Source organism: Fukomys damarensis, unplaced genomic scaffold (assembly GCF_012274545.1).
Source record: "Fukomys damarensis isolate Sample0158 unplaced genomic scaffold, DMR_v1.0_HiC HiC_scaffold_16, whole genome shotgun sequence".
Taxonomy (NCBI): Eukaryota; Metazoa; Chordata; class Mammalia; order Rodentia; family Bathyergidae; genus Fukomys; species Fukomys damarensis.
Window position 1 is genome coordinate 117,894,408 of NW_022900928.1, and position 26,581 is coordinate 117,920,988.

Genomic DNA, 26,581 nt, shown 5'->3' on the forward strand with positions numbered 1-26,581 from the left:
CCTCGACCTCCCCAGGAATGCAGCCGCAGCAGGGCGGTGGGGGTGAGGGGAGATGCCTCGCCGCTGAGGTCAGGCCCTATTCGGAGCTGGCAGCGTGTTTATCACCATCTCCACGTGTGTGTGTGTGTGTGTGTAGGCAGGAGGGGGAGAGGTGAGGCCACTGCAGACACACCCAGTCTGTACAGTCACTGTGGCTCAGCTCTCACCTGACCCTGACCCCATCAGTCCTCAAGGTCTCCCCCAGTGAGGGGGCGGCAGTAGCAGTTTTAGGCCATTTATCCCTAGCCCAGAACAGGGCATTGGCTGCTCCCTGTGTCCAAGCTCTTGAAGGCCACCCAGGATGCAGGGCATCATTTCCATCATCCCCGTCTTACAGATCAGGAAACTGAGGCCCAGGATGGTCCCAGACATTACTCCCATCTCCTGGTCACTGCCACAGAGCCTGGACTCGCAGGGGAGGACATGGAGAGGAGGCACAGGTCCAGACATGGCCTTCGAGGGGCACAATGGCCTTTGCTGCTTTGCTCACAGTTGGTGCCAGGCAGACTGGGACCCCAGGATCCCCTTCTGGGCCTGCAGCTCCCCTTACCTCAGTCCCTCCAGACACACACAGCACAGTGCAGGAAGGCGCAAACAGCCATTTGCACTCTGGAGACCCCAGGGTCTGGGCTGCACCTCAGTCCCCTGGTCCCCTTCTACTCTCCCACACACACCAGAAGGTACCTCCTAGAGCCCAATCCCTCAGCTGCAGTTTTAACCTGTGTTCTCCTAGGCTGTCCCCGACCACCAAGAAAATCACCCGGTAACCTCAGCGACTGTGCTGGGACCCACCCCTCTGCTAAAGCTCCAACCACCCTTGCCTCAGTTTCCCCTTAAGCAGAGAAGCGGGGGCAATGACACCTGGGGAGGTGGGAGGATGCCATGGCCCGATCAGTGGAAGTGGGGGTCTTTAGGTTATATTTAAGGTTTTCCCTTTCAGGAAGGCCCCTTTCTCCCTACCTTTCACATTTCCTTTCCAACTCCTGGGAAACCAGGTCTTCCCCTCTCCCTGCCACCTCTCCCAGCAGCCTGGAGAGGACCAGGGAACTCTGCCTAGGTAGGGACCCCTACTGCTCCTTCAAATCCCAAAGGGCTTCCTGTGTCTCTAGGCATTGCCCACCACCACCGCAGGATACACGCATGCACGCACACACGCACACACACACACACACACACACACACACACGCACCTGCGCACACCTGCCTGCAGGGGCAAGTCCTGCCTGAGCTCTGTGGTTAGCTACTTTGGTCGCTCTGATCCCTCTCCCAAGCTGATCAGCCCCAAGAGAGGAACCGCTGTGGCAGAGACCACCACAGCCTCTTCCAGAAGGGAAGGGTATCCCAGGGTTCCTGGAAGGAATGGAAACTGCAGGCTGGGGGAGGTCCCTTAAATTTGAAAGTGCATGATGCCTTGTCCCAAGGAGAGCCATTCCCACCCTTGTTTCAAAATCAAGCATCTAAAAACCCTCTGACCCTCAGCAGGCATGGTGACTAATACCCATCAACCCAACACTTGGGAGGCTGAGGCAGGAAAATCTCAAGTTTGAGGCCACCCTGGACTACACACTGAGACCTTGTTTTAAAAAACAAAACCAAGGACACAAAAAACAAACAAGACCCTTCTGACCTTCACCTAAAAACAGTAATGTTTATCCCATTTTACAGATAAAAGGGAGAATTTGCCCAAACTCAGAATAGATGGGAATCAGAGATTGAATCTGGAAACTACAGAGGGCTGGACCAGAATGGTGTACGTTACATCCATGTCTATTCAGCCTGGTGGGGCCCTGTCTTCCTCATCTTCTCCTCCCATGCTGGAACACGGAACGGCATCCTCTACTACCAGTGGCTGTGATGGCTGAGTTCTGTGTCAACTTGCCCCGCTAGAGCACCTAGGAGTTTCACTAGCCCAGGCCTGGCTGTGAAGGTATTTGGTACATGTGGTTGACATTGACAATCAGTGACCTAAGGAAAGGAGAGGACCCTTGACAGTATAGGTGGGCTTTGTCCATCTATCGAAGGCCTTAGGAGCAAAACCTGAGATTTCCTTGGAAGACAGTCTGCCTCAAGTCACAGCATCTTCTGGGCATAGTGGTGTACTCCTGTAATCCCAGCACTCTGGGAGGCTGAGGCAGGAGGATTGCAAGTTCGAGCATAGCCTGAGCAATTCAGTGACTTAGTGAGAACCTGTCCCAAAATAAAAAAGGCGGGGAGGGGCTGGGGTTGTGACTCAGTGTTAGGCTCCTGGTTCAATCCCCAGTACCACAAAAAAAAAAAAGAAAAAGAAGAAAAAAAGGACCACATTAATCCTGCCTGTTTGCAGCCCACTTTCCAGCCTCTTTCTTAAAAATCTCAGTAACCGTATCCTATGGTTTCTGCTTCCTGGGGCACCCCTGACCAAAGCCATGAGCAAATAAGAGAGGCCAAGAAACATGGGTCCTACCCCCCAAGGAGCTCCCAGGGCCATGGCTGGGTCACTTTGCTCACTGGACTCTACCCAAAAGTCCCCATGAATAATGAAATAAATAAACACATGGGATAAGGGGTGGCACTGTACAACTCGGCTCTAATTCACAAGTGTAAAAGGAGTGACAAAAATAGAAAATCCAACCCAAACTGAGAGCCATTCTTCAAAACAACCAACCAGCCCTCTTCCAAATGGCCAAGGCCATGAGAAACGAAGAACCCGAGGAGCTGAGTGTCCCAGACTGCAAGGGACAAAGGAGGGTGGAAGTAAGACTGAACCTCTGAACTGACCTGAGGTCAGTAAAGGAGCAGGCAGGCATGGAAAACTGGCCATGTTCTCCTAAGATCTGTATAGTAGTGAGCAGCACCACATTAATGTTCATCTCTGGGGTTTTGATAATTACATGGCGGTTACGTAAGCTGTCAACATTACATGGTGCAGGGTATACGGACACTTTCTGTGGCATGTTTGCCAAGTTTTCTGTAAGTCTAGAATCACATGAAAATAAAAAAGGAGGACAGGCAGGCTGGGGGGTGTAGCTCAGTGGTACAGCACTTGCCTAGCATGTACAAGGCCCTTGGTTTGATCCCCAGCACCACCACAGAAGGGAAGAAAGAAGGAAGGGGGAGGGAGGGAAGGAAGGAAGGAAGGAAGGAAGGAAGGAAGGAAGGAAGGAAGGAAGGAAGGAAAACCTTGGAGCCTAAGAAAGACATAGATTAGGGTCCAAATAGCCAAAGAGCAATTAAAGCATTATGTCCTTGGAAGGAAAGAAGAAATCAACCCAAGAGGTTTCCTTTGGAGCCCCAGGGAATGAGATGAGGTATGCTCAGGTTCAAGACCAGAGGGAAGAGCTCAGACCCCCCCAGGAGCTTGGGTGACACAGGTGTTCCTGCTCTGGGATCAGCCAATCTCCACAGCCTCTGGCCACAACCACAGCTGTCTCCCATCATTGGTAACTGTGGACCAGGGGCTGAAAAGCACTCTCCAAACCTAGCTAATTTAATCCTGACCACAATCCTGCAGGCAGGGCTGATAACCCCAGTTTACAGATGAGGAAACCCAGAACTAAGCCCAATCAGCAGTAGGCAGGAGAGGCAGGAAACAAACCAGCTTTGACTCCCATGCCCGCAGATCTTGAAACAAGAGACTATTTTTATGACTTACGAGTGAAGAACTCAAGTCACAGAGAGGGTTCACAACCTGCCCTGTGTCAAAGATAGTGGATATGGAAGAAGAAAGTCTCTCCCAGAGTCTGGGTTCAATTCTGGGCCCACAGGCCCCATCTGCCTGGCCGTGCAAGCACAATGCTCACCCATGCGAGTCTGTTTCCTCCTCTGGGCCCTAGAATTGCCTCAGACCTGTCCTTTAAAGTGAGACTCTGATCCAGTAGACCCTGCGTGTGCAAGACCCTCTGCAAGTGGTGCACCGATGGTGGCATCCAAACCAGAGTGAAGCTCAGTGTGCAAGAGAGGCACCAGGACTCCCTGGCTGCTCCTCCCTCCACACATGACCCCAAAGTGACCTCTCCCCCTGCTGCCTCCAACAGAACCTGGTTTGAACCCAGACACCTCCGGACACCCTCGCTTCGGTGCCCCGGGCCAGTGCCAGTGGAAACAGAGCAGGGGGTAAATCTGTAACTCACTCTGTGCCCAGGACACATACACTCCTTTGCCTAATGGCCCCCCGCTAACACCCCACGCCTCCTGCCCGGCCGCTGCGGGGGACAACTGGCCAAGTCACTCATCAGCCAGGAGCCAGACTCCCTGAAAGGGAGAGCAGAGAGAAGGAACAGGAGGGGGTGGTCAGTGCCAGCAGGTGGCTGCAGGCAGAGGAGCCAGTGGGGGACCCCGGACTTTCTGCGCAGCTGCCTGGCCCACTGCCTGCTCTGGAGCATTGAGCTGTTTGTTATTTCTGGGGCACTTAGCACTTTATCATCATAGGATCTCAGAATAATAGAATAAGAGCTATCTATTGAGCAAGGGCCTATATCACATGCCAGGATTTTACCTACGATTTCTCTAATCCTCACACCAATTTTGCAAGGTCAGTCCAGTATCAGCAAGATATCAATGTCACTTTTTTTTTTTTTCTTTTTCACTGGTACTGGAGGAGGTTGAACCCAAGACCGTAATCTACACCCCCAGCAGTTTTGTAATTTTTTTTTTTTTCTTTTTGAGACAATGTCTTACTAAGTCACTAAGTTGCCCAGGCTGGGCTTGAATTTACCCAGACCTTGTAGAGTGCTGGGATTACAGATACGTACCACCACATCCACATGCAGCTAATGTTACCTTTCTTTATACCAATGAGGAAACCAGAGTTTAGAGGGTGAGTGACTATCTGATATAATGAGTCTCAGGTAGATGGCAGTCAGGACCAAACTGAGCCCAACGCTAGAGAGGATCCATCTTTACCCAGCCACCTCTCCTGCCATCCAAGCTCTGGGAAAGGTTTCAGGTCAGTACCTGGGAAACTCAGAGGGTTGACTCAGCCCTTGGCCTCCAGAAAGAGCCCATCAGGGGAAAATGCTGGGTTCCTGGGTGGCCTCTCAGGACCCTCGAAGCAGCAGCTTCTCCAGCCTCAGTGGGTACCCAAGGGTGGGGGCTGCAGACCCTGGGAAGAAGCCCACCAGTAAACCCCTCACCTCCCTGCTCTGCGGGCTCTCACAGGCACCACGCACCCAAAACTACAAGCCAGAAGCAGTGAGAGAGGCAGGCAGAGACGAGACGTCCCCTCAGGCCCCACTGACAGCTGATACATTGCACCGGCTGCTCTGCACGGGTCACAGCCTGCACCCAGACCCTCAAAAGAGAGTGGGGCTGCTGGCCTTGGATCTCCAGCATATTTTACCTCATATTCTGTTCCACCAGACCCCAAGATTTTCCTCTCCCTTCTCTCTTTCCCTCTCACTCTTGCCTCCAGTTCTCCACCTCATTGCCCTTCTCTCTGCTCTGGATCCCCTCCCTCCCCCTTTCTTACTCCCACAGCCCCTAGGAAACAGCAAACCCCCATCTGATGTTTACACAGCCCTAGAGTCAGAAACGCCAAAAAAATGTGAGACCTTTTGGAAGCCACATTCCAGGAAAATGAGAAGCCAGTCACAGCTCAGTGTCGCTTTCCCTCCAGGCCTTGCCCCTCCCTGTCAGGGAGGGAGGGTGTGTGTGTGTGTGTGTGTGTGTGTGTGTGTGTGTGTGTGTCCAAGGCTAATTACTGAGCCCTGCATGTCTGCCTCATCTCTGTCAACATCCTATACTTTAGGAAGATGCCAAAGAGGGGCTCCAACTTCTTGCAAGTTTTTAATAAAGCAGAGTGAAAATGGTTTCCCAAAACCCACCTTACCCTGCACCCCCAATCCGCGGGGAAGCAGAAGTCAGGAGACCATAGAGATGTAGACGGAGGAATCAGTGGCTTCCAGGAGTGCAAGAGGAACTTCCAGGGGCAGCACAGGTGGGCCTCGGGGATCTGACATCAGTCAGGGGCCATGGAAGAAAGTAATGCAGACCCCTGGGCCCAACCCTAGACCCACTGTACAAGGTGATGCCAAGGATTCCTGGTGAGGAACAGTAACCCACAGTGAAGTCACAGCCCAACAGGAAAGAGCAGAGCATGGAGCAGAAGTGGTGCCCTGTGGCATGAAAACCATCAGGCCTTGGAGCCACTTGGCCCTGTGCCGGAAGCCAGCTCCCTGCCCGCCAGCTGCGTGGCGCTGTGAGGTGTTCAGTTCAGCAACCTCACCTGTGAGTGGGGCCAGTCAGTCTGCCCTGTGTGTGTTCACGGACCCGGTGGGGCAATGCCAAGGACACACAATAAGCAGCGTCTAGAAACTAAGTCACTACAGTGAAAGAGTAGGGAAAGGGGAGGTTCTTTGGACTGGTCAAAATAATTGAGAAATTCAGCCAGGCAGGGCACTTCACACTCAGCACTTAGGAAGCTGAGGCAGGATTGCCGCAAGTTCAAGGCCAGCCTGGGCTACATAGTGAACCTTGTCTAAAAAACAATGACAAACTAATTAGGCAGACCAAGGAAAAAAGAAAGAAAATTCAGATTTCAAAAACAGAAATGAGACAGGGCAAAGCATGGTAGTGCACATCTGTAATCCTAGCATTCTGGAAGGCTGAGGCAGGATGATTGCAAGCAAGTTCAAGCCCAGCCCAGGCAATTTAGTGACTTAGTGAGACCTTGTCTCAATTTTTTTAATGTAAAAATGGGCCAGGAATGTAGCTCAGTTCATAGACCTTAGGTTCAATTCATAGGAAGGAAGGAAAGGAAGAAGGGAAGAAGGGAGGGAGGGAGGGAAGAAGGTGGAAGGGAAGGAGAAATATTACTAGTAGTCAATCTTCCAAAAATAAAAAGAATTAATGAAAGAATACTATGAATAGCTATTGTAAGTCAGAAAAACAAGATAGCTAAAATAAAATCAATACATTTCTTAGAAAGACACAGCTATCAAAACTGACCCAAGAAGAAGCAGAGAAGCTGAACAGACCTATAACAAAGACTGAATTGGCAATCAAAACTCTATACCCACCAAGAATAGTCGAGACCCAGATGGCTTCACATGAGAATTATACCAAACATTTAAAGATTCAATATCAGTTGTTCACAAACTCTTCCAAAAGGCAGAAAAGGAACCAGGTAACATGATAGGCACCTGCAGTCCCAGCTATTCAGGAGTTTGAGACAGGAGAATCATTTGGGCCCAGTAGTTTGAGACCACCCTGGAAAACATCATAAGACCCTGTCTCACAATAAACAACAAACGGGGGCCAGGAATTTAGTGCAGTGGTGCCCCTGCCTGCCTCAAAAGCACAAGGTCCCAAGTTCAATCCCCAGTACCAAATAAATAAGTAAATAATTAACAAACCAAAACAGCAGCTACAAAAAGTAGAAGGCCAGGGCATGGTAATCTATGCCTGTAATCCCAGCACTCTGGGAAAGAGAAAAGGATCACAAGTTCAAGTCCAGCTTAGGCAACTTAGCAACTTAGTGAGACCGTGTCTCAAGATTTAAAAATTTAAAAAGGCTGGAGCTATAGCTCACTGTAAAGGTTCTAGGCCTATCCTCAATATCACATAAATCAATAAATAGCATTCTACTTCATTCTAGGAGGCCAGTATTGTCTTGATACCAAAACCAGGCAAAGCCATTATAAGAAAAATACACTGTAGAGTATTCATTTTTATAAATATAAATGCAAGGGCTGGGGATTTAGCTCAGTAGTTCTGCTGCCTGCCTCGCATGCACAAGGTCCCGAGTTCAATCCCTGGTACCAAATAAATAAATAGAGATGCAAAAAATCCTCAACAAAACACTATCAAATGTAATCCAGTAACATATAATAAAGAGAATTATACCATGACCAAATGATATTTATCCCTAGAATGCAAGGTAGTTTTAACATTTGAAAATCAGCCAAGCATTTTGGCACACACCTGTAATCCCAACACTCAGGAGACCCAGGCAAGAGGACCACTTTGAATTCAAAGCCAGCCTGAGCTACAGAGTGAGTTCAAGGTCAGCCTGGACTACATAGCAAGACCCTATCTCAAAAAAACAAACAAAAAAATTGAAAATCACTTCATACAATACATAGCAGTAGAATTTAAAAAGCTCTTGATAGTTTCAAAATGTATTGGACAAAATCCAACAAGACTCCATGAATTTTAAAATACTCAACAAACTAAGACTAGCAGGAATGTGCTACACCTCATAAAGGGTGTCTATGAAAAAAAAAAAAACGAAAACCCACAGCTAACATCTCATTTCATGGTACAAGATTGGGTGGGTTTTCCCTAAGATCAGGAAAATCATATCCAAACCTTCATGAACTACCACACGAAAATCCACTAGAACGAATGTGATCAAAAGTCAGACGATAACAAGTGTCGGCAAAAACGTGGAGAAATGGGAACTTACACGCTTTGCTGGTGAGAACATAAAATAGCGTCACTGCTGTCCAAGGGCTGAGGGGTACTCTCCCCAGGAGATATTTTGGAGTCCAATCCCCCAGCACTGCAGAAGGCAGTTTCATTTGGTCCGATTATTTGAATTATGGGGAAGAGCCCTAAGTCACACAGTGCCAGATCGGGTGAGAAGACGGATGAGGACACACTCGAATGTTTGTACAAGCCCGCCTTTTCATTGGATGAAACTCAGCAGCAGCATTCACTAGCTTCATTCATGAAGACATGGAAGAGAACTTCCAGAACTGCTTCAGAACGTGGCAAGAATGACAGGATGGGTGCATTCGAAGCGAGGGGGAGCATTGTGAGGGGGAACTCGTGACGTTGCGTCTTTTACTGTAATACGTTTTTAAAAAATTGAAACATAAACCCTATATTTTGATCAGACCTTGTATAGAGACAGGAAGTAGATTAGTGGTTGGTTAGTGCTGGGACGGGGGGCAGAACAGAGGGGTCGAGGTGTAACCGCTGCAGGGTATGGGTTTCTTTCTGAAGTGACAAAAATGTGCTAAAACTGAGCGTGGTGATGGTTGTGCAACTCTGTGGATATACAAAAAAACCACTGCATTATACACTTTCTTTTTTTCCAGTTCCAGGGACTGAACTCAGGACCTTGCACTTGCAAGGCAGGTGCAGTGCCACTGAGCTAAATCCCCAGCCCTGCATTACACACTTTTAAGTGGGTGGGTTGTATAGCATGTGAATTACACCTCAATAAAGTCATTAGGAAAGTGTCAGGGAGGCCCGGAAAGCAAGGTAAAGGACATGGCTTTGAGCTCAATGCAACCAAGGGTGGAAAGACAGAGCTTCAGAAGCCAATAAACAGTGAGTGGTTCACAAACAGGCTGCAAGGAAGACTCTCACAGGAAGTTTTATTTAAATAAACTTTATTAAGATCAAATCTACATATAATTAAATATATCATTTAAAAAATATAGTTCAATGTGCTTTGCTTTGTTTTTCCGCCGCACTGGGGGCCGAACCCAGGGCCTTTGCACTGAGCTACATCCCCAGGCCTCTTTTCACTTTTCGAGACTAGATCTTGTTAAGTTGCCAAGTGGCCCAGGTTGGGCAAGATCTTTTGATCCTCCTGCTTCAGCTTCCCACCACGCCAACCAGCTCATTCGATGAGTTCTGGCAGGCGTACACACCCGGAGAACTACCACAGTCAAGAAACAGAACATTTCCAGTCCCCAGAAACACGCCTTCATCCTTCCCACCGTCCCCAGTGCCCGGTAATTACCGAGCTACTCTGCCACCAGAGTTTTGCCTTTCCATGAAAAAGGGAATCATCCAGGACGTGCTCACTCTGGGTCCGGCTTCCCTCACTCCACACAGTGTTCTGGAGACTTCTCTGTACTTCTGTGCACAAGAATCGTTCGTTCCTTTTTACTGCCAGGGACCATGCACTATGCCTTGATATCACAATGCGTTTATCCATGAACCTGTTATGCAGTGGCTGGATCCTTTCCAGTTTGGGGCCCTGGGGAATAAAGCTGCCGCCCGTGTGTACACAAGTCATTCTGATGAGGGGATGTGCTTTTATTTCTCTTCAGTAAATACTCTGGGGTGGACCTGCTGGGCCATACAGACATCTGCGGCACTTTGTCAGAAATGGCCGAAGCGCTTCCAGAGCGGCCCCGCCATTTCACACCCCAATGCTGGTGACCACTTTTAAATGTCCCTGCTCTAGGGAACAGGACCCAGGACCTAGGCATCACAGCTTGTTTATCTATTTAGTCTGGGCTAAGGTTTGGGGGTTTTTTGTTGGGTTTTGTACGGTTTTTGTTTTGGGCTTTTGGAAACAGGGTTTCACTGCATTGCCCAGGCTGGTCTTTGGTGATCCTCCTGCCTCAGCCTCCCAAGTAGCATTCGCCACTGCACCCAGTATCAGCAGTATTTTTAAAGCATCCAGGTTATCTCAATGTACAGATAAGGTCTCAAACCGCTATGGAGGCCTCATGTGCTATGAGGCCAGCAAACCAGTCAAAGACACTATATTCCCCTACGGCATCTCCTCCTCTTCTCTGATTATGGAGACAGAGAAGAATGGGCAAAACTCACACGAGGCTCTCATCTTGACACCACAACCTTCTATGAGGTGGGAGCAAGCAGAAAGAACAAAATAGAGCACATGGGTATTAGCAACATTTTGACCACTGAATTTTGATTTTGGCATTTTAGTTGGCTTACCATCCTCAGTGCTCACAAAAATACTGCAAGATGAGGCTCACTATAATCACCATGTTGCAGATGAGGAAACCAGCTCAGAGAGGTTCGGTAACTTGCATAAGATCACAAAGTAGGTTCCTGATACAACCAAGATTCAAACGCAACAGTCAGTCTCCAAGATCAAAGAATTTAAGCTCTCCACCAGGCTCAGAGCCACTGATGGGCCTGGAAGCCCCTCTCACCCAGTTATTCCTGGTAGCCGGGACTACAAGCCTCTGCCCACCTGGAAAGAAGGGTTATGAGAAACTGTCAGGAAAGGGATATATGATGTGACGGAAAGGTGGGGGTCAATTGAGGAAATTCCTTTCCTTTCAAGCCAGAAGGATGAGATGGTAAGCCATTTTGGTAACGAGGGGAGACTGCGTTATTGCTGCAGCCTCCCTTCCACCCCAGGTAGTGCGCAACACAGGAAGGTACCAGGGCCAGGCTGGAGGGTGGGAGAGAGCTGAGGAATGAGGCCAGGAAGTGAGAAAGAGCTGCCCGAGGCCCACGTCCTAGGCTGGCCCAGAGGCTGAGGGTCCTGGCCTTTAACCCCCTAGAACGGGCCAACAGCATTTTGCTGGAAGGAGCTGCCACTTTTGGCAGGAGGGAGCTGTTACCTCCAAACACAGAAGACTGGCCACCTAGCTCACAGGTGGCACCCTCACCCAGTGTGAATGAGGACTTGGGTTCAAGCCCTGGCTCCGCAGGCCTGGTGTAAATCATGGGCCCAATCAGGAGTGAGAACAGTGCTTCTCAAAATTTTACCTAGGAGCTGACCACAGTGCTGCATGCCTGTAATCCCAGCACTTAGCAGTGGCTGAAGCAGGAGGATTTCAAGTTCCAGCCTAGCCTGGGAAATTTAACATGACTGAACCTCAAAACAAATGTTTTTAAAGTATCTGAAAATTATGGGAACCCAGAGGTTTGTTACATATGTACACAGCAGCTCACTGTACCATTTTTGCAACTTCTCTGTAAACCTAAACCCATTCTAAAATTAAAGATTGACTTAAAATAATAACTACAACATAACTAGAGGTTGTGGAATCAGAGGGAGACTGAAAGAAAAAGCAAAACAGGAAAATCTGCTGTGTATATGTACACGAGGCATGAGCTCAAATAAAATGGGAGTCAAGCCTGGGCCATTCACTTTAATCCTCCAAAGAAGAGAAACAACTGTGGCCAGATAAGGAGCCCAGACGATGCAAGGGTGGGGACAAAGGGAGGCCTAGCTCTGCTTCCTTCGAGGGACCTAGGGCAAGAGCTGGAGGCTGCGGCTTCCAAGACCTACTACCCTGACATCCGGAGTCACATCCAGGGTCCCTCTCTGTTCCTTCCCACTTACCCATTCAGGGCAATGCCAGAATCATGTACAAGGGGCTGTTCACCAAGCTGCATCTCCTCCCAGGGCCTCAGGGTTGGATCTGTAAAATGAGGCTGCTGTGAGCCCACCCGCCTCCCAGAGCTGTGAAGATGAATGAAAACATCTTGCGTGTTACCCAGTTCTATGCAGCACACAGGTGATTGAATGGTCACAGCAGATTTGTTCCTAACAGCCCTGAACTGAAAAGAACCCAGATGGCAGCCAGCAGAGGAATGGATAAATATACTGAGGTTGGCTCACATAATGGAATACAATGCAGCCATAAAAAAGAATGGCCACCTTGACCCACAGAAACATAGTTGTGCCTCCTAGCCACCATGTTGAGCGATGCAAGCCAAACGCAAATGCAAACATACTGTGTGTTTCAATTTACATGAAGTTCAGGGACAGACAAAACCCATCTCTGATGGCATGAGTAGGAACAGCAATTACCTTTGGGGGATACTGACTTGGAGAGGGCTCACAGAAGGGCTGTTTCAGGGGCACAGGATGTTCTAGAACTTGATCTGGTTCATATCTATGTGCAAATCCATCAAGCTGGGAGTTCTGCTTACTTGATGGTATGTGAGTTATGCCCCAATCAGAAAAATGTAAACACCCACAATTAATTATTATTTGAAGAGCCCTCCCTGACCAGGGGACACTGCTGCTACTTCCTCCCTGATCTCATCCACCCCTCAGCCTCTTGGATTTTTGTTTGTTTTTCGATACAGGATCTACTATGTAGTTAAGGTTGCCCTAGAACCCTGTGTGGCCCAGGCTTGCCTCAAGCTCATGGTGATCCTCCTGCCTCAGCCTCCTGAGTACTGAGATTACAGGTTTACAGCACCACACCCAACCTCAAGATGTTCTTTATTCCTCCCTTCTAGTCCTGTATGAGCACCCCTGCTATGGGTCAGGCACTGTTCTAGAAGCTGGGGGTGGCCCCCATCCCTCAGCCTTCCTTGGAAAATTGAGATGTATATAACCCTACTGTGAGCCAGGCCCTGAAGCCCCTCCTTTCCCAGTATGAGCATTTTCGTCTCAGATTTGTCTAAGTGGCAAAGACCTGGGCCCAGAATATCTGGGCCCTTTCCAGTCTTGGGCTCTAGCTCTGAGGAGTGAGAAAGAGGCCCACTCCATGCCGATGGGCATTTTATCCTTTGCAAGCCAGCTGGAAAGCAGTAAGCACAGAGTGCAAACCCAGATATCTGATTCCTATACACCCTCCCTTCCCACCTCTCCCATGGCCTCCCTAGCACTGGGTCAGAGTTACCCCTCATGGCATCTGTGGTGGTTGGCCTCCAACATGGCCCTCATTGTTCTTGACTCCTGGCAAATATGCCCTTGTGTAGACTCCTTCCACACCAAACAGCACTGACCTGTGCCCCAGGAGAATATCACAGGAATATTAATGTGCGCCTTCCAAAGTGTGTACCTTTCAACACTTCTGCCTTGTTCTCTCAGGAACCACTCACCCTTGAGAAACCAGCCACCATGTTGGGAGGACAGTCAAGCAGCCCTAAGAAGAAGTTCACAGGGCCTCCTGCCAAGAGCCAACCCCAGTTTGCCAGCCACAGAAAAGGGCCACCTTGAAAGAGGATCCTACAGCCCCAGAAGGCCTTCAGAAGACTACAGTCACCAGCCATGTCCTGCCAATCACCTCAGGAGAGGCCCTAGACTGCTAAACCCCTCCTGCAGCCCTACCTCAGAAATGGTATGAGATTGGAAATGTTTTTTGCTGCTCTAAAGTACAAATCTTGGGGGTGGTTTGTTACCTCAGTCTGGTAGGTATACACACCACAGCCCATCAAAGCGTGTCTCACACTGCAGGATAACCTGGAAGGTGGCATGTTAAGGCGTGCAAGAATCAGCTGCTTACAATAAGGGTGGCTGTAGTGTATTGAATTGGAAACGATCAACATCAGCAAGAAATTCTCAGTCTGTGGGAGAACTGGGGAAAAGCGACCAGGCAAAGCAGAAATCATGGTTCCGCGGAGTTTCTCCCACACCTCACCTATCTCAGTAAATGAAACCACGTCATGACACTGGGCATTGGCCAAAAATCTAGGATCATCCTTGGGCCCATTCTCTCACCTGCAGTGTCCCATCCACCAGCCAAGCTCCAAGCTTCACCTCAGAACGAGGCCCTTGAGTGCCACGAACTAAGCCACCAGCCTATCTCACGTGGTCAGTCCCAGCAGCCTCTTGGTTCAGTCCCTGCTCAAGACCAGAGGGGCCTTCTACAATGGAAATCAGATCATGCCTCCCCCACTCTCCATTCTCCAATGCACACTGCTCCCTAGCCACAGAGCTGCTTTCGAGGATGACAAGTTCATATGACCTCGGGACCTCTGCACTGGCTCTTTCCACCTGTCACATCACCACATAATATCACTTGGGTCCCACTTCACATTACACTTCCTCCAAGAAGTCCTCCCAAGCTACCCTCACTTAATCTCTCCAGCCCACCATCCCAGCCAGCTCTTTCCTCACTGGTTTGCTTACTTATTGTCCATCTCCCCTATTAGAATGTAAGCCCCGTGAGGCTAAATGTCACATCGCGTCTGTCTTGGTCCCTGCCCACGGAAAGAGCTTTACAAATGGTTGTTTAATGAAGCCTGCCTAGAAGCAGGGGTTGGACGAGATGACCCCGAGGCGATCTGATTAGAAAATCCAGAGGACAGAGCTCCTCTGTGTGCTCTGGGACCCCACTGGCCTGCCTGGCAAGAGGAAAAGGCAGGGCAGCAGCAAGAGCTGTGATTTCGGGAAAGACTTGCCAGCTGGGTGGGGTGCACACCACCAACGGGTCCCATTTCCCATGCAGGAAAATCCTATAAAAAGCCCCATGTGTCTGGCCACTGCCCTGCCAGCCCACCCTCTCCCCTTGACTGGCCTCCTCAGCAGGACTGTGCAGCCCCACCGTGTGTGCACATGGCCAGCCTGGCTCCATCCCTGTCTTCAGGCACAGGCTGTCCCATCACACTTCTCTGGGACTCTCTGGGCCACCTAGTCCCCTTGCTCAGACCTTTCACTGCCAAGAAATTCATCCCTTTATGCCCTCTCTGTGTATCCTGCTGTTGCTGAGATGGAGAATAGAAATCACGAAATCGTTTGGTGCCTCAGTTTCCCCCTCTGTAAGACAACATAATCCTCCGGCCTATATTTCATGCTCTAGTGGAATTAAAAGCATAAAACCCGATAATGGATGTGAAATGCTCTCTAAAGCCTAAAGCTTTGTGCAAATATTCACTGTTACCAAGAGACACAGGTGCAGGAAGGGAAGTGAGAAGGTGGGCCTAGGGAGGAGCAAATCTGGGCTGTTCTAAAATTCAGGGTGGAAAAATTCTGCTTCAGACAAACAGAACCAGGAGGGCAGTGGAGGAAAAGCAGAAGTGCCACACTGGAAGATAAGGCTGAGGGAGCTGAAAGAGCAGAATCACGGGAGCGTAGGAAAGTCGCCCGTCAATGAGAGACCCACGGGCACCAGTGGGCATGACTTGGCAGCGGGGAGATGCCCCCAAAGAAGAGGGTTCACAGCCTGCACAAGACCTCTCTAGAACCCCTCCCAGACCTGCTGCTCCCCATCACCCTCTCCAACCAGGCCCAGCAATGCTCTGAGCACAGACCACGCAGACCAGGCACGGAGCTGGGCACCTCATTCACACACATCATCTCTGAATCCCCCCCCCCAACCCCCCAGGAGCTGCCTGAGGTCACACAGCTAAGAGAACAGCGTGAGGCCTGCCAGATTCGGGCCTCCACTGCTCAGCGCCCCTTCCAGAAGCATTTGCCCTTCCACTTCCATTCCCAGATTCCTTCCTTTCAGGTCAAGTGTGAAGAGCAAAGTAGGTGGAGGGGCAAGGAGGGAAAAGGGTGCAGGCATCTTCGGCCTAGGAAAAGGGAAGGCAGGTCGACCCCAGGGGAGAACTGAATCCCCTCCACAGGAGTCTCCTCCCCAGACTCAGAACCCACCCTGGGTCACCGCACACCCCCACGACTCCAGGAAGCCAACCCAATCACTCCTCTGCCCAAGCCTAAGAGGGTCCGGATGACCAGGATCCAGCACTCTCTCTAGTCTTCTTGCCTCAGTTTCCCTGTCCCACCAAGATCAGCCTGCAAACACAGATGGGGGAAACTGAGGACCAAAATGAGGTCTGGCCAATAAAGAGAGGTGGAGCAGTGGAGCAGTGGCGCCGAGGCTTCGGAGAACTAGCGTGATCCTAACCTCCTTCCTCCTCTCTGCCGCCCCTACTGCCCTATTTCCCGCCTCCAGCCCTCCAGAGCCTTTGGAGGTAGACTCCGAGCTTCTCAGGCTGCCCAAACTGTGCCAACCAGGGCTCAGTGCAGCCAGCGGGGTCCTCGAAATGTATCGCACTTCCTTCCCCCTACCCCGACTCCCCCTAGAGAACCGGGGGTCCGCCCCGGCTCCTCGCCTTCGCCTTCACCTTGACCCGCACAGCTCCCAAGCCCCGGCCGCTTTGCATAAACAAAGAGAGGAGGAGGGACGACCCGGGCAACGCCCCCGACCCGCCAGCGCCCCCTCACCGGTCCCGGACCCTGCGCCAGGCGCATCCCCAAATCCCCCGCGGGGCCCACTAGCCCGAGGCCCCTTACCTTGGCCTGGCATTTCCGATGACAGGAGAAGCTGCAAGCTACAAGGGGCGAGACAGAAAGAAAGTTTTAGCCGCGAGGTATGAAATGGAAACTCCAGAGAAATCTCCTCCCACCCCGCCCGCGATCAGCGCTCGGGAGGGAAGTGGCTCTGGGAGCGCAGGAGCCGCCCCCGCTGGAGCCTAGCCAGGGGCAGAGGTAGCCGCCACCCAGCTCCCTGTGGGCCCCGCCAAGCAACAAGGGGGCCTTCTCCGGTCCACACCTCAGGCAGGCGGCAGTCAGCACCCCCGGACTCTGCGCGAGACGGATCGCCCGCGCACCCCTACACACTCACTGAGGACCTCTCCTCCAGACACAGCCAGGTACCCCGAGATGCCAAGGAGACCCCCTGACCCAGGCGGCCAACACACACCATTTCACTGGAGACCTCCGGAGTCCAGCCCGACACGGACACGCAGACAGATGCTCGCACAAATTCCATGCGCTTGAGCACGAGCGCCGGTACACACACTCACAACTGGCTCCCTCCTCCCACTACCAGAAGCTGGAATCAAATTTCCTATCAGGTTCCCAAAGCCTGGAATGTCCCCAGCCCTGCTGCTCCACCCCCCAGAGCCCTAGAACTCCTCCGAGGCATCTGGCTGCCTCCTCCCTCCCCAACCCAGCACCCCACCCTTCTTGTCCAAGGGGTGGGCTGAGGGGGCCTTCCGAGCCGGTTTCTGGGCAAATTTGGGTCTTGGTGGCTGCCCAGGACCTGCTGAGGTTGGTGGGTCAGGTACTGCTTAGAAAGCCTCAACAGGAAAGAAGGGGAGCCACTCTGACTCCTAGACCTTGGCCCCAGCCCCGGGCAGTGGCCAGCTTGCTCCTTCTGTCCATCTACAGCATCTCACCCCATCCAGCTTCCAGCTGACCTGATCTCAGCAGAGTACTACCGAGGTGCAGATTCAGGCTGGAGCAGCCCAGCCTGTGGTGGGACACAACAGGCAAACTGGGTGGAAGTTGGGGTGTGACCCCCGCCACAGGCCTAGCTTGAGACCTTCTCTCAGGACCTTGTTCTGGCCCTTCTTCAGCCTGTGCCTCAACCAGTGATGAGCAAGGCTTTCCTGCCACCTAGCCCCGATCAGGGACATGACCCCAACCACACCAGGACATACCCCTTAGCCACCCAGCCAGCTGTCTCTCCCACTGGCCTTGTGCCCCAACCCACCCCAGGTGGCAACTCCCTCCCTCCCAGAGGAGTTCCCTCTCTTCCCACCCCACCCTTGCCTTCTTCGGCTCCAGGGAACATGGAATGGAGAAGGCCTCAGCCATGTGACCTGAGTTTGGAAGGTCCTCGCTGCCACCAGAAAGAACTTCCTCCATCGTCATTTTGAGTCCTACCTTCTTTCAAGAAAGGGATCGGGGGGTGTGTGTGTGTGTGTGTGTGTGTGTGTGTGTGTGTGTGTGTCTCAGAGTAGTACCTGGTACACAGCCCAAGTTTAATAAGTGTGTGCTAAGTTGACCCTGACAGAAGATCTCCCCTAAAGTTTATATTTACCTCATTAAATCATCTTGCTCTTGGCCTGTTCCTGAGCAGTAACCCCCCACACACGATATCCCATATTCAACCAAAAGGGCATCCCTAAGTGTCCACTCATGGACTTTCAACATCAGTCTAGACATCACTGGCACCATGGCGGCCAGAGCTTTGTCTTCCTCCTCCAATATATTGCTACCTTTCTAATGGCTGCTGGAGTGCAACAAGATCCTTCCTACCTTAGGGCCTTTGCCCTGAGGCTCCAGCTGCCTGGAACACTCTCCCTCACTAGTCCCTCTAGAAGTCATTTCAAAGCCATCTCCTCTAAAGGCATCTCCTGACCACTCAAATTAAAATAGGTTGCCATTATCCTTTCTCGACACTGTGATTGTTTCCTTTCCTGCACAGTTCATAGTCTGAGGTCATCACAGGTAACTAACTCCCCACCAGACTCAGGAGCGCAGGGCCTAACACATTCACACCACATCTCCAGAAGGGACCATGCAGCATTCTTGTGCAAATTAGAAGAAAGCCTTCCTTCAGCAGACCAACCCACTGACCCGCAGCTGGACTATTTGTGGGAATGGCAAGAAGGTGCCCTTTCTCCAGGCAGACCCAGCCCTGTGGCAAGATGCATGGGTTGGTAAGCACGGCTTACCATAGGCCAACTTACTATGGCCTATGTGGCCATACAGGGCAGCCCTGCCTGTCACACAGGGCGGACAGCAACCAACTGTAGGTGGAGGGCAAATGGAGATATCCCTGGGCAGTCACAGTACAGGGTGCTGAATGCTCCCAACAACTCGCCCTTGTGGCAGAATGGTGGGCAATAGTGTGTCCTCACACACTGAATGCAGGTGGCAGGTCCCAGCAGGTCAGGCATGCCAATCCACCCCCCCCAAGCCTCTGCCTTCAGCTTCATCCCTTTTGCTGAGTACCCCCCCAGAGAAAGCACCTCTCCATTCTTGGTCACCTTGCACAGATCTTCTCTCAAGGGGCAGCCCTCCTACTGCCATTTGAAGCTTGGCCATCCATTCTGCTGGCCTCCTATTTCTCAGGTCAGTGACACAGTCGGTGCGTTACAGAATGGGAAGCCAAGGCAGCCAGCGCCCTGAGGTGCTATTCCTGCCTCTGTCATCCCTCCACGCTGAGGGTCTGATTCATGCAATCAGCCAGTGCCATGGTTTGGATCTTGAATGTCACCCAGAGGACTTGGCCCCCAGCCCATGGTGCCACTGGGAGTGGTGGAACTTTCAGGAGGTAGGGTCGGTGGGAAGAGGTTAGGTCATTCGGGGCGTATCCTTGAAAGGGACATTGGAACCCTGGCCCTTCCTGTGTCTGTTTCTAGACCTTCTCTGCCATCCTTCGTGACAAACTATCCCACCACAGGCCTAGACCAACAGGGGCAGGTAACTATGGGCTGAAACCTTGAGCCAGAATAATCTTTTCCTCCTTTAAGTTAGTTTACTCAGGTGTTTTGTCATGGTGATAAAAATCTAACGGAATAAGGGCTAGGGATTTAGCTCAGTGGTTTCACCACCTGCCTCAAAAGCACAAGGTTCCAAGTTTGATCCCTGGTACCAAAAAAAAAAAAAAAAAAAAAAATCAAATAGGATCAGAGACTATAGAAATGACAGTGTATGGCTTCTGAGACATAGCCATGAAAGGCATTGTGACTTTAGCTTTGGTCTCTTGGATCACTTGCCCTGGGGGAAGCCAGGCACCATGTTGTAGGACCCTCTGGCAGCCCCATGGAAAGGCTGTATGGGAAGAAGCTGAGGTCCCTTCCACCAGCCAGCACCTGCTCACCACTCTGTGGGTGGACACAGACACAATACCCAGTTAGACCATCAGATGGTACAGCCTTGGCCAACATCTTGACCCAACTTCCTAAGAGACTCTGACCCACAAGTCATTCCTGAATTCCTGACTCTTGGAAACCAGGTAGAATGAGCTGGGCATAGAGGCACAGGCATGGTGACACATATCTGTAATCAAGTTACTCAAGAGGCTGAAGCAGGAGGATAGTGAGTTTGAGGCCAGCCTGAGCAACTTAGCAAGACCCTGTCTCAAAATCTCAAAATAAAAAAGGTTGGGGATGTAGCTCAAAGTTCCCTGAGTTCAATCCCCAGTATGTGGGGAGGTGCTGTGTGGAATGACAATTCTGTATTTGTTTTAAACAACAAAATGTTCATTTTTCACACGGCAGTAGATAACTAATACAGAAACCAGAATACAGAATGCCTCAGGAAGCAAAAGACCAGCACCTGGCTGATGCTGGGACCCAAGACCAGAGATACCTCCCCAGCCCTACCTTGCTCCTCTAACTCCTCTTCCCTTTCCCCACCCTATCATTAATCATCATGTCCCAGGAAGTAGCTCCAAAGAGTCTCAACCTCCCCACTTCCCAACTATGCACCAATTCACACCTGTGATCCTGCCCTGGCCTGGTCTTCCTACTAGCCTTGTCTCCCAGTGTCTTAGTCACTTTCTTGTACCTGAGACACAATACCTAGAACCCAGGAGGTAAAAAAGGAAAGGTTTCTTTTGGCTCACATTTACAATCCACGGTAGGCTGGCTTCCAGGCAAGACAGCATGGCATAAGGACATAGCAGAGGAGAGCTGCTGATGGCATGGCAGACAGGAGGCAGAGAAAGACCAAGGGAGAAGCCAGGGAGAGAGATAAAGTCTTCCAGGCCACACCCCCAGTGACCTGCCTCTTCCAACCAGACCACTTTCTACTAGGAAGTCAGCTACGAGCCCCTATAATCCACTCAACTTCTAAAAGCCCCATCTATGAGTGTGTGAGGCTACTGGAGGATATCCGTCTAGTTGCAAACCATAATATTCCATCACCAGCCCCCAAAAGACTCATGTGCATCCCTTTATACAAAATGCACTTGTCCATCGCTAAAAGTTGCCAAACTCCTAACAGTTCCAGCATTGCTGAAAAGTCCAAGTCCAAAGTCTCCTCTGAGACTCAAAGCAAACTCTTAGCTGTGAGCCCCTGTAAAAATCAAAAAGAAAATTAAACACTGTTGACATACAATGGCACAGGGTAAACATTTCCTTTCTGAAAGGGAGAAATAGGAGGTTAAAAAACAATGGGGCCAAACAAGACCAAACCCAGCAGGGTAAACATTAAATCCTGTAGTCCCACATCCAACATCTGGGGCAAGTTGTGGTGAGATGCAAACTCCAAGGGGATGGGGCAGCCCTGTCCCTGTGGCTTTACCAGTGGTTATAACCTTCATGGTTTCTCTCTTGGGCTGATTTTGCTCACTCTGTGACTTTCCTCAGACATTTCATGTTCCTGGCTTCTCCAACATCCTGGGGTCTCCCCTGTACTTCCAGCTTCACCCTCACAGCTTCCCCCACTGTCTTCTCAGGTCACACTGCCTAGCCTCCCCGTCCTTCTGAAATTTGGGTGAAAGCTTTCCTGACCCCAAAATTCTTGCACATTGCATGTGCCTAAAAACAGCCCCATACGGATGGTGCCAGGGTCTGCTGCCAACTCAAACAGACCCCCTAGAATTGTGGCTGCACTGGTTTCTGAGCGCCTGAATGGCTTAGAAAGGTGAACTGAATCCCAGTAAATCAATGTCCTGGGCTGGTGTTTCCTCCAGCAGGGTACCACAGGGTTCTCTTTTCAATGCAGTCTTTCAATTGTGCAACACTGAGCCTTGGGAAGGGTGGGTTCCTGCTAGTTCCTGTGATGCCCTCAAGCTATCTTTTCTATCATCCTGTTATAAAGTACTTAGCTTCCTTTCTATGTTAATCTTTTTAGCAATCAAGCTCTCCTCTGCTCCATCAGAGCCTTGCTTTCTTTCTGGCAAAACTGAAAACTTTTTACATGGATTTTTTGCTCCTTTCTCATAGTACATCTCACCAAAGGCAAGAAGCACTAACCACACTACAGCCTAAATGTTGGACTGCCTTGACATTTCCTATGCCAAATTAATTGGTCCATTGCCCTTAGTCTCAGACTCCCATAGAGTCCCAGGACATGAGCAAAATGTATACAAATTTTCCACCAGAGCATAACACACATGCTCCAGAACCCAACTGTCAGTGTAACGCTTCTTCCCAACTGCAGCCTCCTGAGCCTGGTCTTTATTGTCTGGAGTTTTATCCACATTCGAGATCTGATCAGAATCTTCCATCAAGCTCAGTTTATAGCATTCTGGGGCTGCTTCTCTAGCTAGCATCTCCAAACCCTTACAAATTCCTGCAAGCCATTTCCAAAGGCTTCTGAGTCACATGGTCAGGTAGTGTCACAGCAACAACCCCACTCCTAGCACCGAAATCTAGTTTAGTTACTTTCTGATTGCTGAGAAACAATATCTAACACCCACAATGTAAAGAGAAAAGGTTTATTTTGGCTCATGTTTTCAGTCCACAGTCAGCTGGCTCCAGTGCAGGATGGCTTAGCAGTGAGACATGGCAGAGGAGAGCTGCTCATAGCATGGTGGACAGGAAGTAGAGAAAGATTAAGGGAGAAGCCAGGGAGAGGGATAAACCTCCCAGGCCATACCTCCAGTGACCTGCCTCTTCCAACCAGACCCTGCCTTCTAGTCTCAAGTCAGCTATAAGCTTTCATTATTCACCTTCTAAATGCCCTGCCTATGAGTTCAGGAGACTCTTGGGGGACATCTAGAAGTAAACCATAGTATCCTGTGATGGACAGACCATTCTCAAATACAAACTGATCACATCACATCCCTACCTAGCAGCTTTTATCCAGTTCTGCGCATCTTGCAAGACACTGCACCACTTAGTCTTGCCTCCATTTCCACCCATGCTCCAATGATTTGTGGCACACGACTTCCCAAATGGACCATGGAGTCTTTAAGGAGTGGCTTTGGAATGGTGAGCTCATAGACATCCTTCAAGGCCCAGTTCCCTCTAGGATGCATGATAAGGCACCATCTTGGAAACACTGGCCAGTCTGTTACCAGTCACTAACTCCACTGGCACCTTGCTCTTGGGCCTACAACTCTGGAACTGTAGGCAATAAATGTCTTTGGCTTATAAATTACCCAGCCTAAGGTATTTTGTTATAACATCCCCAACAGACCAATACATTCCCCATCACAGTTACCATCTTCCTCTTCTTCCTTCTGGCCAAGGAAGGGGAAAGCCTAGGTTCCAGCCCTGAAAATGTCCCACAGCTGCTGGAGAAACACGTGGCCTGAGGTGGAGGAGTGCTCCCTCCACAGTGCCATTCCTCCTGGAAGGCGCTGTGTGGGCAGTGCAAGGTGGAACAAGGTGGGGGAGGAGGGCAGCGCCTTGGCTCCTGGTGTCCCTGGGATGACAGAGTCCTCCCTGGACACACAACTTGAGGCCAGTCCTCCACCCCTGACAGGCTGTAGGCTCCCTGCTCCTGCCAAGGTGCTGCAATCACAGGCCACCCACAGTGGACCCTGTGCCAGTGCCTGCAAGATAGGGGTCCTAGGGAGCACCCCTGTCAAACCCAACCTTGTGGGGGGCACTAAGAGCCTATGTCTCTGCCCTTTGGGTCAGCACTGGCCCCTACTGCAGAACCAGAGTCAGCTCAGACCACCGTGGTGGGGAAGGGCCTAGAGCACCTGCTGAGGTAGAGAACTGCACCCCAGGCCTAACCTTCAGCCTAGTTCCTTCTCAGCTGGGCCACCGGACTCTGTCCTGGGTCGGCTTCCTGCCTCTCAGGAACACAGGAAGCCAACATTGTTGGGATTTAAATGGCCTTTTCCTCCTGGACTCTGGTCAGAAAATGAGCACACAGCCCCAGTGTGCACCTGACCAGGCAATAACCATCAGCACACCCAGCCCATCCACCCACCCACTCACCAGGCTACACAGCCCTGCTGGGCCTTGCCCATGGCCTGCAGCCTGGGATAGAATTATGTAGTGGTTAATTATATGTGTCAACTTGGCTGGCCCACAGTACCCAGACACTTAGTCAAACATTACTCCAGAGGTTTTGGGGGAGATATTTTTTAAATTAATGGCCTAAGTAAAGCTCTTACCATCTATGCTGTGGGTGGGCCTCATCCTTTCAGGATGAATGGCCTTAAGAGAAAAGACTGATCTCCCCAAGCAAGAGAGAATGTTATTCACACTGCTTTTAAACTTGAAGTGCATTTCTCCCTGGGTCTCCAGCCTGCCAGCCTACCTGCAGATTTTGGATTTGCCAATCCTTCACAATCAATGAGCTAATTCCTTAAAATAAATCTGTCTAGCCATCTCTAGCTATAATCGCCATTGGCTCTGTGTCTCTGGAGGCGAATATCTACAAGGTGTCTCAAGGGTGGATGGGCACAAAACATGGCTCTGAAGTAGGAATAAGAAGAAACAATTTATATGTATAAACCATACCTGTTGGTGCTGGATAGCTAGATGGATGGATGGATAAGGCCTATCCACCTCATGCCCCCACAACTACCTGTTTCCAAAGCACAGAGAATTGGTTCATTTCTGCATCTCCCAGCAGTAAGCCCAGTGGCTCTGAGCCCTGCACCAGGCCTAGGGACCCAGTCCTCTTGAGGTTGCACACAGGGCCTGTTAAGCTCAATCTTCCCTTCTGCTTTCCTGGGCCTGACCCCTGCGCCTCAGGTGGCCCAGTTCTGACACCTAGTGGTGCTTCTGGAGTCTAGCCACAGCTTTCTTCCCTCTTCCTACCAACGCCTCACCATTCACCAGTACCCAGCTAGAACTGCCAAACCAGCCTGGCCAAACCCACAACTCTGCACTGGTTCACACCAGCAGGGACAGATTGGGATCCAGAAGAAACTAGAATCATCTCTCACTCACCTTGGGAGCCTTGCATAAACACTTGGAAGTGTCCTCGTCACCTGAGCTTTCGGGCCAGGTAAACTGGGGGAGCTGGTGCCACACATATGGGAGCCAAGGGAGACAGGCAAACATGTGCCCAAGACCACAGAGTGAGTCTCCAGGACTTCCTTCTCCTTCTACCTTTTGCTGCCTTGTATCTCAGTAGCACTGAGGGTCACTGGGGAGAAGGGAAGACACCAGAGAGAAAAAGAAACTGGAAGGAGAAAGGACAGCAGAAATCTAACTCGTGCAACCTGGAGGCACAGGGCAGGGTGAGGGGGCTTCCGTACAATCAAAATCCAAAAAAAGCCCACCCTCAGCAATTCCCAGGGCTCTCAGCCTCACCTATGCACAGGTTCCAGCCAGACCTCTTGAGAAGAGGGCGACCCCATGTGGCCGATTTTGCCACTGCACGAATTCCTGTTGCTAGCTAAATGCTGGGTGTCCCTGTCTTTCCATGAGTTCAGGACAATAAATAACCTTCTGCTCTTTGCCTGATATGCGCTCCACACACCCAGAGGTCCACTCAATTGCACCAGTTTCAATCTAACACTCCTATCTCCAACACCTAGCTGAGACACACTGACCAGATTCTCCTACCCCCAGGCACAGACCCCAAAAATTGCACTCCAACTCAGCCAGCCTGAGCCTTGACAAGAGACCCATGCAAGCCTCAGGCTCCTCATACGTAACATAGGGATGCAGCAGCACCTTCAGATGGATAGGACCGTGCACGCAGGTGCATAGTCACCTGGAGCTTTAGAAACTGTTCCCTAGGCTGGAAACCAACCTCCCAGCCTGGCACAGAGGGAGGGGAGCAAGGAATAGAGGCCAGGCTGGAGAACCACAAGAGCAAAGTCTCCAGGGCAAGAAAGAGCATGTCCCATTCGGCAGAGGTGACATGCTTGGCCTTCCCAGGACCCGTGTGAGCCACAGCTGGTTTGAGTACAGAGCTTGGGCTGGAGCACAGAGCAGAGAGCTGGGTAAGGGCTGAGCCTGCCAGACCTCGCAGCCATGGGAAAGCTGTGCTGCATGGAGGACTCAAGGCTTTAGTCCAGGAAGTGACAGGACTAGATTTAGACTTCTAGGGCCCACCTGAAGCTGCTGTGGAGGGGGACTGGAGAGGTCAGGAAACAGGACAGGCAGGTGTCGGGAGCCATTCTACATAATGCTGGGGAAATATCATTCCATAATTAAATTATGATTAGGCCTAGTCTTCTTGCCTGCAGGTCAGCATGCCAAAACATAACCCCATTTTTGCCTCCGATCACACTGAGACCTCAGTGGCTCCATGATGCCGTGACACTCAAGGGCAAGAGTACATCGGCTAAAGACATCCTGTTCCCTTGAGAATCCAGTAGTGAGAGAAAGGTTTCACCTGGGGAGGAACAAACTCCTTATCAGCCTAACTCCATCCCACCTACTGTTGTAAGAACATCTTTGCGTCTCTTAATCAACATAAAATCCTCATCAGCATAAAAGCTTCATGGTCCTAGGTTTACTGCCACCGTCTGAGATATCTGATACTTCCTTCAATTACAAGAACCTTGAGAAATTAGGATTATTGCTGCCCCCTGAGTCATCTGTTACT

At 50.7% G+C, this 26,581-nt stretch overlaps 1 protein-coding gene across 3 annotated transcripts in view; it reads right to left on the reverse strand.

Moving 5' to 3' along the window:
* The window catches only part of Tns1 (tensin 1), a 165,155-nt gene extending 148,438 nt beyond the window's left edge, over positions 1-16,717 (reverse strand). For 2 of the 3 annotated variants that reach the window (XM_010611937.3, XM_010611940.3), the window contains exon 1: positions 16,664-16,701. The gene's annotated coding sequence lies outside the window, so the exon portion shown is untranslated. Of the gene's footprint in view, positions 1-16,663 lie in introns of all 3 variants that reach the window. The other variant, XM_033764621.1, reaches the window with a different exon arrangement.
* Positions 16,718-26,581: the final 9,864 nt, after the last annotated feature.